Genomic DNA, 14,986 nt, shown 5'->3' with positions numbered 1-14,986 from the left:
AACACGTCATACCACAATCGATAGGCGCACATACAGCAACAACCGGCAGAGCGCACACGACAGCCAACACCGGCAGAGTGCAATACCAGCCGCAGCTAACACCGGCAGAGCGCACATACGCAGCCAACACCGGTAGATGCACATAGACAGCCAACACCGACAGAGTGCGCACCTCGGGCAGCTAACACCGGCAGAGCGCACACAGGCTAAGTAGCAGGCTTACCAATCGGCAGAGCGCAGTCACTACAGAAGCTAACAAGAACCGGCAGGGCGCAACATTTGGCAGCTAACACCGGCAGAGCGCACACGTTAAGCAGCCAACAATCGGCAGAGCGCACAGACAGCCCCCGGCAGATACCACAGCTAGGCAATAACCGGCGTGATAAGCCAACATAGCATAAGCTAATACCGCAGGTAGAGCGCACAGACAGCCAACACGACCGGTAGGCAAGCACGCAGCTAACACTGGCAGGGCGCAACAAGCAGCCAACACCGTGGCAGAGCGCACCAGTTTATAGCCAACACCGGCAGAGCGCAGATTAAGATAGCCAACACCGCGCGGATGCACATTGCAGACCAGCCAATCGGCAGAGCGCACCACAGCATAGCCACCACCGGACAGGCGCGTCACGCGGCATGCAATGCACCGGCAGGGCGCACATACAGCAGCCAACACCGGCAGAGCGCGGCCATTTTGCCAGGCCAACACCGGCAGAGCAAAATACAGATAGCTAACAACCGGGCAGAGCGCACACAGCGATAAGCCAACACGGCAGAGCGCGCACAGAGCAGCAAATACCGGTAAGGCGCAACACAATACAGCCAAACACCGGCAGATGCGCACACGGCAGCCAACACCGGCAGAGCGCACAAATACAGCCAACACCTGGGAAGGGCGCAACACAGCAGCAGTCAACAACCGGCAGGGCGCACACGCAGCAGCCAATCAATCGGCAGATGCCAACACATAGCTAACACCGGCAGAGCGCACACAGCCAACAACCGGCAGATGCGCCGCACAGATAGCCAACACCGGCAGGGCTGCGCAATAAGCAGCTAACACCTGGCAGAAACGCGTACCAACGCTAAGCAGCCAACCGACCGGCCAAAAGAGGCGCATACGCAGAAGCTTACACCGGCAGATGCCGCACTGCGTTACAGCTAACACCGGCGAGCGCGCTACAGATAGGCCATTAACTGGCAGGCGCGGCACACGCCAGCCAACACCGGCAGATGCGCACACGTTACAGCTAACACCGGCAGGGCGTACACAGCAGCCAACACCGGCAGAGCGCACATACAGAGCTAACACCGGCAGGGCAACGCGTCAATAAGAAGCAACAACCGGCAGAGCGCACGACAGATAGCTAACCAACCGGCAGGGCGCACACGCGTTAGCCAACAACCGGCAGATGCGGCACACTAGGTTAGCCAACAACCGCATGATGCGTCACTTGACAGCTAACAACGGCAGATGCGCACCACGCTAAGCCAACACCGGCAGAGCGCGCACACGTTAGCCTAACACCGGCAGAGCGCAACACGGCACAGCCACCAATCGTAGCAGAGCGCAACACGAGCATAGCCAACACCGGCAGAGCAAGCAACACGCTACAGCCAACAGCCGCAGGGCGCAATACTACAGCGGCAACACCGGCAGACACGCGCAGATACGCTTCAGCCTCAACACCGGCAGAGCTGACATTGCAGCTAGCCAACGACCGGCAGGGCGCGTCACGTGCGCAGCTCAACACCGGCAGAGCGCACACGTTAAGCAGCTAACAATCGGCATAAGCGCACCACCGCATAGGCCAATTAATCGGCAGGCGCACATTGCGGCGCAGCCAACAATCGGCAGAGCGCAACACGCAGCAGCCAACACCGGCAGGCGCGCACACAATGGCACAGCTAACAATCGGCAGATGCCACAGCGATAGCTTAACACCGGCAGAAGCGCAACAATACTACAGCCAACGCCGGCAGATGCGCACACGTTTCATACAGCCAACACCGGCAGGGCGCTACCATCGGCAAGCAGCTAACAACCGGCAGAGCACAACAGCGACAGCAATCCTGGCAGGGCGCAACACGCACAGCTAACACCGGCAGATGCAACACGGCACAGCAGCCGAACCGGCAGAGCGCAACACCGCCTACAGCCAACACCGGCAGAGCGCACATACCGCAGCAGCTAACACGGCCAATCATGAGCGTCAGTTACAGCCAACAACCGGCAGCGCGCACACGCGTTAAGCAGCTAACAACCGGCAGAGCGCAACATTGGTACGATAGCCAACACCCGGCAGATGCGCACACGTTAGCTAACAACGGCAGATGCGCGTCACGCCGGCACAATCAATCCTGGCAGAGAGCAAAATACGGTCACAGCTAACACCGGCGAGATGCGGCAAATATTGCAGAGAAGCCAACCGGTAGGCGCAACACGCAGAAGTAACACCCGGCAGAGCGCAACAATGACTACAGCCAATAATCGGCAGATGCGCACACCAGCCAACACCGGCAGATGCGCACACGTCATAGCTAACACCCGTGGCAGCGCGCACATGCATAGCCAACAACCGGCAGGGCGCAGTACACGCAGCAGCCAATAATCGGCAGAGCGCACACAGATAGCTAACACCGGCAGATGCGCAACAACGGAGACAGCCAACACCGGCAGATGCAACAATGCTAGCTTAACAACCGGCAGGGCGCGCACACGACAGCCAACCGGCAGGCGCACACGCAGCCAACACCGGCAGAGCGCACCACAGAGAGCCAACACCGGCAGGGCGCACAACGCACAGCCAATCGTCTGGCAGAGCGCCACACGCTAACCGGCAGATGCGCCAACTGAACCGGCAGATGCGCACTTCGTTACAGCCTAACACCGGCAGGGCGCACAATACGGCAGCTGCACCACCGGCAGATGCGCGTCACGCAGCTTCAACACCGGCAGAGCGCACATAGAAGATAGGCAGATTCAACACTGGCGATGCCGACAGAGCGCAGCTAACAACCGGCAGAGGGCGCACAGCCAGGCAAGCTAACACCGGCAGGGCGCAATACGCAGCCAACACCTGGCAGATGCAACACGCACAGCCAACACCGGCAGAGCGCGTCAAGATAGCCAACAACCGGCAGATGCGTCAATGCGGCAGCCAACACCGGCGGATGCGCAACACAGCCAGCCAACACCGGCAGATGCGCACATTGAGACAGCTAACACCGGTGGAGCGCAATTACAGACAGCCAACACCGGCAGGCGCAAACCGCGGCAGCTAACACCGGCAGGGCGCACACGCCAGCTAACACTGGCAGAGGCGCCATAGCAGAACACCGGCAGATGCAAACAGACAGCCAACAACCGGCAGATGCGCCACAGACAGCCAACAATCCGGCAGAGCGCACCGCGCAGCTAACAACTGGCAGAGCGCAACACGCAGCAGCTAACACCGGCAGATGCGCAACACGCTAACACCGGCAGAGGCGCAATACGTCAGCAGCCAAACACCGGCAGGGCGCAACACACAGCCAACACCGGCAGGGCGCACACGCAGCAGCCAACAAATCGGCAGAACGCAATACTGGCAGAAGCTAACAACCGGCGAGAGCTAACAATTGCAGCCTAACACCGGCAGAGCGCAACACGTCACAGCTAACAACCAGGTGATAGCGCACACGCATAGCCTAACACCGGCAGATGCGCACACACGACAGCCAACAACTGGCAGAGCGCACACGGCAGCTAACACCGATAGGGCGCAACACGCAGCTAACCGACCGGCAGATGCGCAACACGGCAGCAGCTAACACCGATAGGGCGCACACGCAGCAGCTAACACCGGCAGATGCGCCACATAGCAGCTAACAATCTGGCAGAGCGCACAATATCGGCACCGCTAATCAACAGGCGCACACACATAGCAGCTAACACCTGGCAGAGCGCACCACGTCATAGCCAACAACCGGCAGGGCGCACACGTCAACAGCCAACGAATCGGCAGAGCGCGCCATCATAGCCAACAACGGCAGAGCGCAATACGCACTGAAGCTAACACCGGCAGAGCGCACACGTTGGCAGCTAACAACCCCAGGCAGAGCGCAACACGGCGCAGCTAACACCGGCAGAGCGCGCCACGTCACAGCTAACAATCGGCAGAGCGCACACGCTAGCCAACACCGGCAGAGCGCAACACGTCATAGCCAACACCTGCAGATGCAGAATACACGGCAGCTTTAACACCGGCAGAGCGCAACACGCAGCTTCAACAACCGGCAGAGCGCACATACAGAGCGCAACACCGATAGGGCGCACACGCAGCTAACACCGGCAGAGCGTACACGTCAGAAGCAACACCGGCAGGGCGTAACATACGCACAGCCAACACCGGCATAAGGCGTCGCATACAGCTAACACCGGCAGATGCGCAACACGGCGCAGCTAACACCGGCGGATAAAAATAATACGCAGCTAACACCGGCAGATGCGTCCACGGCTAGCAGCCAACACCGGCAGAGCGCACACACAGCAGCTAACCAATCGGCAGATGCGCACGTCAAGCAGCTAACAACGGCAGAGCGCGCAACATAACAGCAGCTAACAATCGGCAGAGCGCAACACGGCCAGCAGCTAACAATCCGGCAGATTAACGCCGGCACTGGCACACAGAAGCAACACCGGCAGAGCGTGCACGCATACAGCCAACAACGGGCAGAGCGCGCGTCACAGCCAACAACCGGCAGAGCGCGCACACGGCAGCCAACACCGGCAGAGCGCACACAGCAGCTAACACCGGCAGAGCGCACACGGCAACAGCTAACACCGGCAGAGCGCAGGCTAAGCACCGGCAGAGCGCGGCTAACACGGCGCAGCAGCTAACACCGGCAGAGCTGCGCACAAGTCGCAGCCAACAATCAGCAGAGCGTAAAACGCAGAAGCTAACACCGGCAGGGCGCACACGCAGCTAACAACCGGCAGAGCGCACAGAGAAGCCAACACCTGGCAGATAGCACACAGATGAAGCTTAACAACCGGCAGAGCGTACCACGGTGATAAGCCAACACCGGCAGAGCAAATACACAAGATCGCAACAATCGATAGGGCGCAACACGCAGCTAACAACCGGCAGAGCGCACATCACAGCTAACAACCGGCAGGGGCGCACACAGCAGCTAACAACTCGCATAGCGGGTCCATACACAGCTAACACCGGCAGATTACGCACAATAGCTCAGCTAACCACCGGCGTGATGCGCCACGGCCAGCAGCCAACAATCGGCAGAGCGTCACGCAGCCAACAATCGGCAGGGCGCAACACAGCATAGCCAACACCGGCGGATGCCACAGAGCAGCCAACACCGGCAGGGCAACCCAGCTATATCACCGGCAGGGCGCACAACAGCAGCCAACACCGGCAGAGCGCAACACGCGCAGCCAACACCGGCAGAGCGCACATAGAGCAGCCAACACCGGCAGAGCGCGTCACGCAGCAGCTAACACCGGCAGAGCGCAACACTACAGCTAACCACCGGCGGAGCGCGTCACGCAGCTAACAATCCGGCAGATGCGTCACGCAGCTAACCAACTGGCAGGGCGCACCACGTCAGCTAACAATCCGGCAGAGCGCGCATTACAGCCAACACCGGTGCAGGGCAACACGTCACAGCCAACACCGGGCAGAGCGCAACACGACAGCCAATTGACCGGCAGAGCGCACACGTGCCAGCCAACACCGGCGGAAGATGCAACACAGATTAGCCAACACCGGTAGAGGCGCGTCACGCACAGCCAACACCGGCAGAGCGTACACGCTAGCAGCTAACACCGGCAGAGCGCAACACAGACAGCCAACACCGGCAGGCGCACACGCAGCCAACAACTGGCAGAGCGCACACGGCAGCTAACACCGGCAGGCGCACAATCATACGCAGCAACACCGGCAGATGCGCCACAGATAGCCAACAACCGGCAGATGCACACATCAGCAGCCAACGCCGGCAGGGCGCACCATACCAAGCAGCTAACACCGGCAGGGCGCAATACGCAGCTAACGACTGGCAGAGCGCAACACAGATAGCTAACAACCGGCAGGGCGCACACGCTACAGCTAACACACTGGCAGATGCGCGTCACCTACGCAAACAACCGGCAGATGCGCAACACAACAGCTAACACCCGGCAGAGCGCACACGCAGCAGCTTTAACAACCGGCAGATATGCAACACGCCACAGCCAACAACCGGCAGCGCGCACACGCGCAGCCAACAACTGGCAGAGCGCACACAGATAGCTAACACCGGCGAAGGCGCACACGTTAAGCAGCCAACACCGGCAGAGCGCAACATCATAGCCAACAACCGGCAGATGCGTACCACAAGCAGCTTCAACACCGGCAGATGCGCACACAGACAGCCAACACCGGCAGGGCGCACACGCTAGCAGCCAACAACCGGCAGATGCCTACACGTTGCAGCTAACAACCGGCAGATGCGCAGCACAAGACAGCCAACACCGGCAGAGCGCGCCACGTCAGCCAACACCGGCACAGCGCACACGCAAGCAGCAACACTGGTGCAGGCGCACCACGCTACAGCCAACACCGGCAGATGCGTACACAGATAGCCAACACGGCAGAGCGTCACTGCGAGCAGCTAACACCGGCAGAGCGCAACACAGCAAGCCAACACCGGCAGGGCGCACAATTTACAGCCAACACTGGCAGGGCGCACAGCGCAAGCAGGCCAAACACAGAGCGCAACACAGACAGCCAACAACCGGCAGGGCGCACACGCAGCCAACAACCGGCAGATGCGCACACGCAGCCAACAACCGGCAGAGCGCAATACGCATAGCAGCCGAACGGCAACGGCGCACTACAGCCAGCTAACCAGCTGAGCCGCACACGCACAGGCCAACACCGGCAGAGCGCACACAGATAGCCAATACTCATGAGTGCACCACAGAGCAGCTTAATCAATCCGCAGGGCGCACACGCAAAGCCAACAACCGGCAGGGCGCAACGCTACAGCCAACAACCGGCAGAGCGCAACACGCGGCAGCTAACAACCGGCAGAGCGCACACAGAGCAGGCTACCAACTGGCAGAGCGCACACTTCGGCAGCTTAACACCGGTGATGCGCCACGCAACAGCCAACACCGGCAGATGCGCACACATGAGCTAACACCGGCGATGCACACAGATAGCCAACACCGGCAGGGCGCAACCGCTAAGCTACCACCGGCAGGGCGCACATGCCAGCTAACACCGGCAGAGCGCACACGCAATAGCTAACACCTGGCAGAGCGCACACAGATAGCCAACAACCGGCAGAGCGCACAACGCAGCTAACACCTGGCAGATGCGTACACGCGCAGCTAACACCTGGCGATGCGCGCACGTTGCAGCCAACAACTGGCAGAGCGCAACACGCACAGCCAACAACGGCAGGGCGCAACACGTACAGCAGCCAACCCGGCAGAGCGCAATATACACAGCTAACACCGCAGGGCGCACACGCAATACAGCCAACACCGGCAGATGCGTACACGTCACAGCCTAACACCGGCGGCAGAGCGCAGCACGCAGCTAACACCGGCAGAGCGCACACGTAACAGCAGCTAACACCGGCGGATGCAATACGTCATAGCCAGCACCGGCAGAGCGCAACGTCAGCAGCTTAACACCGGCAGAGCGCAAATACGCTACAGCCAACACCGGCAGAGCGCACACACGCAGCTAACACCGGATAGGGCGCAACACGCAGCTAACACCGGCAGAGCGCACAATCATAGCTAACACCGATAGGCGCACACAGCAGCTAACCGGCAGAGCGCACACAACAGCAGCTAACACCGGCAGAGCGCAATACGTCATAGCTAACACCGGCAGAGCGCACACAGCACGTTAACACCCGGCAGGGCGCACACACTGGCAGCTAACACCGGCAGAGCGCAACACACGCACAGCCAACACCGGCAGGGCAACACCGTCAGCCAACAACCGGCAGAGCGCACACGGCAGCTAACACCGGCAGAGCGCAACACGCGAAGCCAACACACGGCAGAGCGCACACACCATAGCCAACAACCGGCAGAGCAACACGTCAGCAGCCAACACCGGCAGAGCGCACACACGTCACAGCTAACACCGGCAGAGCGCACAATACGCAGCCAACACCTGGCAGATGCGCACACAATGTCATAGCCAACAACACCGGCAGAGCGCACACGGCAGCTAACACCGGCAGAGCGTACACGCAGCCAACAACCGGCAGAGCGCACACACAAGACGCAACAACCGATTGAGGGCGCAATACGCAGCAGCTTTAACAACCGGCAGAGCAACACCACCAGCTAACACCGGCAGGGCGCAACACGTCAGCCAACACTGGCATAGCGTCCATGTCAGCTAATACTGGCAGAGCGCACATGTCAGCAGCTAATACTGGCGGAATGTACACGTGGAGTGTACACAGCTAACACCGGCAGAGCGTACACGCAGAAGCTAACACTGGCAGAGCGCACATACAGCAGCTAATACTGGTAGAGTGCGCATACAGAAGCAACACTGGCAGAGTGTACACACAGAAGCTAACACTGGCAGAGTGTGGTCATGCAGAAGTAATACTGGCAGAGTGTACACGCAGAAGTAACTGGTAGAGTGTACATACATACAGCTAATACTGGTAGAGTGTTACATACAGAAGTAATACTGGTAGAGTGTGCATACAGAAGTAATACTGGTAGAGTGTACATGCAGAAGTAATACTGGTAGAGTGTACATACAGAAGTAATACTGGTAGAGTGTACATGCAGAAGTAATACTGGTAGAGTGTACATACAGAAGTAATACTGGTAGAGTGTGCATACAGAAGTAATACTGGTAGAGTGTAAATGCAGAAGTAATACTGGTAGGGTGTACATTTCTTCTATATAAGATGGGAGGAGTTATGATAATGGAAACTTTACTAACTTATGTTTACTAACTAATATTTAATTAGTAGTTACCACTGACTTACAATACTACTAAATTATGTTCAATTAGTAGTTACCACTGACTTACAATACTACTAATTTATGTTTAATTAGTAGTTACCACTGACTTACAATACTACTAACTTATGTTGTAATTAGTAGTTATCACTGACTTACAAGTCTACTAAATTATGTTTAATTAGTAGTTACACTGAATTACAAGCCTACTAAATTATGTTTTATTATTAGTTAACACGGACTTACAAGCCTAGTAAATTATGTTTAATAAGTTGTTACCACTGACTTAAAATCCTAATAAATTTTGTTTAATTAGCAGTTACCACTGACAAACAGGTCTACTAAACTCTGTTGTAGTTAGTAGTTAACATAGACGTACAGGTCTACGAAACTGTGTTGTAGTTAGTAGTTAACATAGACGTACAGGTCTACGAAACTGTGTTGTAGTTAGTAGTTGACATAGACGTACAGGTCTACTAAACTGTGTTGTAGTTAGTAGTTAACATAGACGTACAGGTCTACTAAACTGTGTTGTAGTTAGTAGTTAACATAGACTTACAGGTTTACTAAACTGTGTTGTAGATAACATAGACTTACAGGCCTACTAAACTGTGTTGTAGTTAGTAGTTAACATAGACTTACAGGTCTATTAAACTGTGTTGTAGTTAGTAGTTAACATAGACCTACAGGTCTGTTAAACTGTGTTGTAGTTTGTAGTGAAAATAGACTTTCAGGCCTACTAAACTGTGTTGTAGATAACATAGACTTACAGGTCAACTAAACTGTGTTGTAGTTAGTAGTTAACATAGAACTACAGGTCTACTAAACTGTGTTCTAGTTAGTAGTTAACATAGACTTACAGGTCTACCAGACTGTGTTGTAGTTAGTAGTTAACACAGACTTACAGGTCTACTAAACTGTGTTGTAGTTAGTAGTTAACATAGACTTACACGTCTACTAAACTGTGTTGTAGTTAGTAGTTAACATAGACTTACTGGTCTACCAGACTGTGTTGTAGTTAGTAGTTAACACAGACTTACAGGTCTACCAGACTGTGTTGTAGTTAGTAGTTAACACAGACTTACAGGTCTACTAAACTGTGTTGTGGTTAGTAGATAAGATAGACTTACAGGTCTACTAAACTGTGTTGTAGTTAGTAGTTAACATAGACTTACAGGTCTACTAAACTGTGTTGTAGGTAGTAGTTAACATAGACTTACAGGCCTACTAAACTGTGTTGTAGTTAGTAGATAACATAGACTTACAGGTCTACTAAACTGTGTTGTAGTTAGTAGTTAACATAGAACTACAGGTCTACTAAACTGTGTTCTAGTTAGTAGTTAACATAGACTTACACGTCTACTAAACTGTGTTGTAGTTAGTAGTTAACATAGACTTACACGTCTACTAAACTGTGTTGTAGTTAGTAGTTAACATAGACTTACTGGTATACCAGACTGTGTTGTAGTTAGTAGTTAACACAGACTTACAGGTCAACTAAACTGTGTTGTAGGTAGTAGTTAACATAGACGTACAGGCCTACTAAACTGTGTTGTAGTTAGTAGATAACATAGACTTACAGGCCTACTAAACTGTGTTCTAGTTAGTAGTTAACATAGACTTACAGGTCTACTAAACTGGTTTGTAGGTAGTAGTTAACATAGACCTACAGGTCTGTTAAACTGTGTTGTAGTTTGTAGTGAAAATAGACTTTCAGGCCTACTAAACTGGTTTGTAGTTAGTAGATAACATAGACTTACAGTTCAACTAAACTGTGTTGTAGTTAGTAGATAACATAGACTTACAGGCCTACTAAACTGTGTTCTAGTTAGTAGTTAACATAGATTTACAGGCCCACTAAACTGGTTTGTAGTTAGTAGGTAACATAGACTTACAGGTCTACTAAACTGTGTTGTAGTTAGTAGTTAGCATAGACTTACAGGTCTACTAAACTGTGTCGTTGTTAGTAGTTAACATAGACTTACAGGCCTACTAAACTGTGTTGTAGTTAGTAGTTAACATAGACTTACAGGCCTACTAAATTGTGTTGTAGTTAGTGGATAACATAGACTTACAGGTCTACTAGAGTGTGTTGTAGTTAGTAGACAACATAGACTTATAGGCTTACTAAACTGTCTTGTAGTAAGTAGTTAACATAGCCTTACAGGTCTACCAGAGTGTGTTGTAGTTAGTAGTTAATACAGACTTACAGGTCTACTAAACTGTTTTGTAGTTATTAGTTAGCATAGACTTACAGGTCTAGTAATCTGTGTTGTAGTTAGTAGTTAACACCGACTTTCAGACACAGGAAACTATATGTGTACATTTTAGTTTGAAGTTAATTCATCATGTTCTATTTTAAATGTTATAAATCCGTTTCTCTACATAAGATAACATTTTCTCATAGTACATGAGTCTAGTTCTTGTATAAATGTTTGAAGTTATGAAGACCTTTCGTTATAGTTTCAAGTTTTACCAATTTTCTATCTTTTGAAACACGTTTATAAACTAACTATGTGTTCAACGAATTTGTAAATACATGAATTTATTATTACAATATCCCAACTATCATATGAACATCTATTGATGGAAGAAGTTAGTTTTTATGTGACTGAATTGGTTGTTTTCTAACAACACCCGAACCACACACAAAAGTAAAAACAGAAGTACCATTGAGATTGGTAACATGTAATAACCTGTAACATACAAACTTATTACTTCTAAAGAACCACATGGAAGTTGTGTTACAGACCTCAAAAAACCAATTATTATGTATCCACATACTCTCGGACAGGCCACGCATGCGTTTACGTCAGTACTTTTCAATGACGTCAAACACGCGCAAGCACTCGTCGTAACTATTGCAACCTGTTCTGGGTTTTATTTTGTTGTTTATGTGTTTCGAATCATGGCAGTTTTTGACCACATTGTGTCCTAAATTAACATCGGACGTAATATTACCAGTAATTCTTAAATCAAACTGAACGAGCTAGTACGAGGATTTAACTGAATCTTCTCAAACAGAAACGTTAGAAAAAAAACTTTCGCTCTACTTTAGGCCTAGCGCTACTAATAGTTAGCTTACTCGTCTGACAGTTTTGTAGTTCATGGCTGGTTGCCTCAAAGGCTCGACCGTTTAAGACCGTTCGTTGGTGGCTTGATATACTATGTGAAACAGACCAGCGCAAGAACTGGAAGGCATATAACTGCTGCTCGAAATTAGTAACGGTCATGCGCGGACAACACTTTGTGAAGCTTCGCGCTTATAAGTTCAGAAACGAACGACATAGGTTTCTCTCTATATATATTCTTTTCTAATTGTTTTATTTTTCTTCAATGCAGTTAATGAACAAATGTCATTTTGTCTATTTAATTACAATATTTTGCGCACACACACAAAACAGCAGTGAAAACGATATGACATTAGTTTATCAGACTGATTTTCACATTAATTTTCCAGTACTATGGCAACAGATAATAACAATCAGCCTGTGTTTGTTCGTGAAACAATGTTGTTCATTTATATTGTTCTTCAGTGGGTCTACAACACTAAAAATTGTGTTTTGATTCCCGTGGTGGGTACATCACAGATAGCCCATTGGATAGCTTAGTGGTTTGAAACAAACAAGAACTTTTTTTATTGAATTAATTTGGGAACTTCAAAGACAATGTGCTAATAAATGTGCATTTCTTTTATCTTGTTCATTTCTTGGTTTATTTTTCCGAAGCTGTGTTTCAGCTTAACATTTAACCTTTCTTTAATACGCGAATACTTAGGTTCTCTTGTGACTGTGTATTGAGATAATAACTGGATACGAAAGTGGTAAGAGTCTTATCTCTTGTCTAGTTTCTTTGGTTTTTTTCTGAATCTGAAATCGTATGTATCGACCAGTTCGTAATTGATCGTTAGAGCTTTAGGGTTGGGAGCTACTGAACATTTGTAAGTAATATACTTTCAACAAAGAGAACAAGACCAGAAAATTAAGTAATATAAACAGTCCATGCTTAGACTTAAAACAACGGGTCACAAACGAAAATGCTCTTAATTTCGTATCTTAACCTAACCACAAGTTTTCAAATCACATTTTACCCCACTGACTGCGGCTGCTCTGAACGCGGACGAAATGTTTGCAAGCCGTACACCCTTTTACGGCAGACGAGCGTTCCACTGACGGAGGCGTACCGCGACCGATACGGCGAATCAGCTGTGAGTGAGTTAAACCATCAAGTTGCAGAACAAAAACAAGTAAATTATTAATGTTTAAACCAACAAATCACAAACCATCCAACCTTGAATAAAGAAAACGAGGCTTACTGTTTTCAGATGTTGGTCAAGTTTGTCTTTAACAGGTTGCTATGCGCTGTAGAAATTTAACAAACCCGAACAGAAGAGCACGTAGTAAATCTTTAATGATGATACTTTCACTAACAAAAGCCTTAGGAGACCCAGGTAACAATGGATAACTGTAAGAAGGACACCATGGTCGATTCCAACTAGATAACAATGGATAACTATAAGAAGGACACCATGGTCGATGCTAACTAGATAACAATGGATAACTGTAAGAAGGACACCATGGTCGATGCCAACTAGATAACAATGGACAACAGTAAGAAGGACATCATGGCCGTTGCCAACTAGATAACAATGGATAACTGTAAGAAGGACACCATGGTCGATGCCAACTAGATAACAATGGATAACTATAAGAAGGACACCATGGTCGATGCCAACTAGATAACAATGGATAACTATAAGAAGGACACCATGGTCGATGCCAACTAGATAACAATGGATAACTGTAAGAAGGACACCATGGTCGATGCCAACTAGATAACAATGGACAACAGTAAGAAGGACATCATGGTCGTTGCCAACTAGATAACAATGGATAACTGTAAGAAGGACACCATGGTCGATGCCAACTAGATAACAATGGATAACTATAAGAAGGACACCATGGTCGATGCCAACTAGATAACAATGGATAACTGTAAGAAGGACACCATGGTCGATGCCAACTAGATAACAATGGATAACTGTAAGAAGGACACCATGGTCGATGCCAACTAGATAACAATGGATAACTGTAAGAAGGACACCATGGTCGATGTCAACTGGATAACAATGGATAACTGTAAAAAGGAGACCATGGTCGATGCCAACTAGATAACAATGGATAGTTGTAAGAAGGACACCATGGTCGATGCCAACTAGATAACAATGGGTAACTGTAAGAAGGACACCATGGTCGATGCCAACTAGATAACAATGGATAACTGTAAGAAGGACACCATGGTCGATGCCAACTAGATAACAATGGATAACTGTAAGAAGGATACCATGGTCGATGCCAACTAGATAACAATGGACAACAGTAAGAAGGACATCATGGTCGTGGCCAACTAGATAACAATGGATAACTGTTAGAAGGACACCATGGTCGATGCCAACTAGATAACTATGGATAATTGTAAGAAGGACACCATGGTCGATGCCAACTAGATAAGAATGGATAACTGTAAGAAGGACACCATGGTCGATGCCAACTAGATAACAATGGATAATTGTAAGAAGGACACCATGGTCGATGCCAACTAGATAACAATGGATAACTGTAAGAAGGACACCATGGTCGATGCCAACTAGATAACTATGGAAAATTGTAAGAAGGACACCATGGTCGATGCCAACTAGATAACAATGGATAACTGTAAGAAGGACACCATGGTCGATGCCAACTAGATAACAATGGATAATTGTAAGAAGGACACCATGGTCGATGCCAACTAGATAACAATGGATAACTGTAAGAAGGACACTATGGTCGATGCCAACTGGGTAACTATGGATAATTGTAAGAAGGACACCATGGTCGAAGCCAACTAGATAACAATGGATAACTGTAAGAAGGACACCATGGTCGATGCCAACTAGATAACAATGGATAATTGTAAGAAGGACACCATGGTCGATGCCAACTAGATAAC

The sequence above is a fragment of the Tachypleus tridentatus genome, chromosome 10, assembly GCF_004210375.1.
Source record: "Tachypleus tridentatus isolate NWPU-2018 chromosome 10, ASM421037v1, whole genome shotgun sequence".
NCBI classification, from domain to species: Eukaryota; Metazoa; Arthropoda; class Merostomata; order Xiphosura; family Limulidae; genus Tachypleus; species Tachypleus tridentatus.
The sequence above is the reverse complement of the archived record's forward strand: the minus strand, read 5'-3'. Positions refer to the sequence as shown.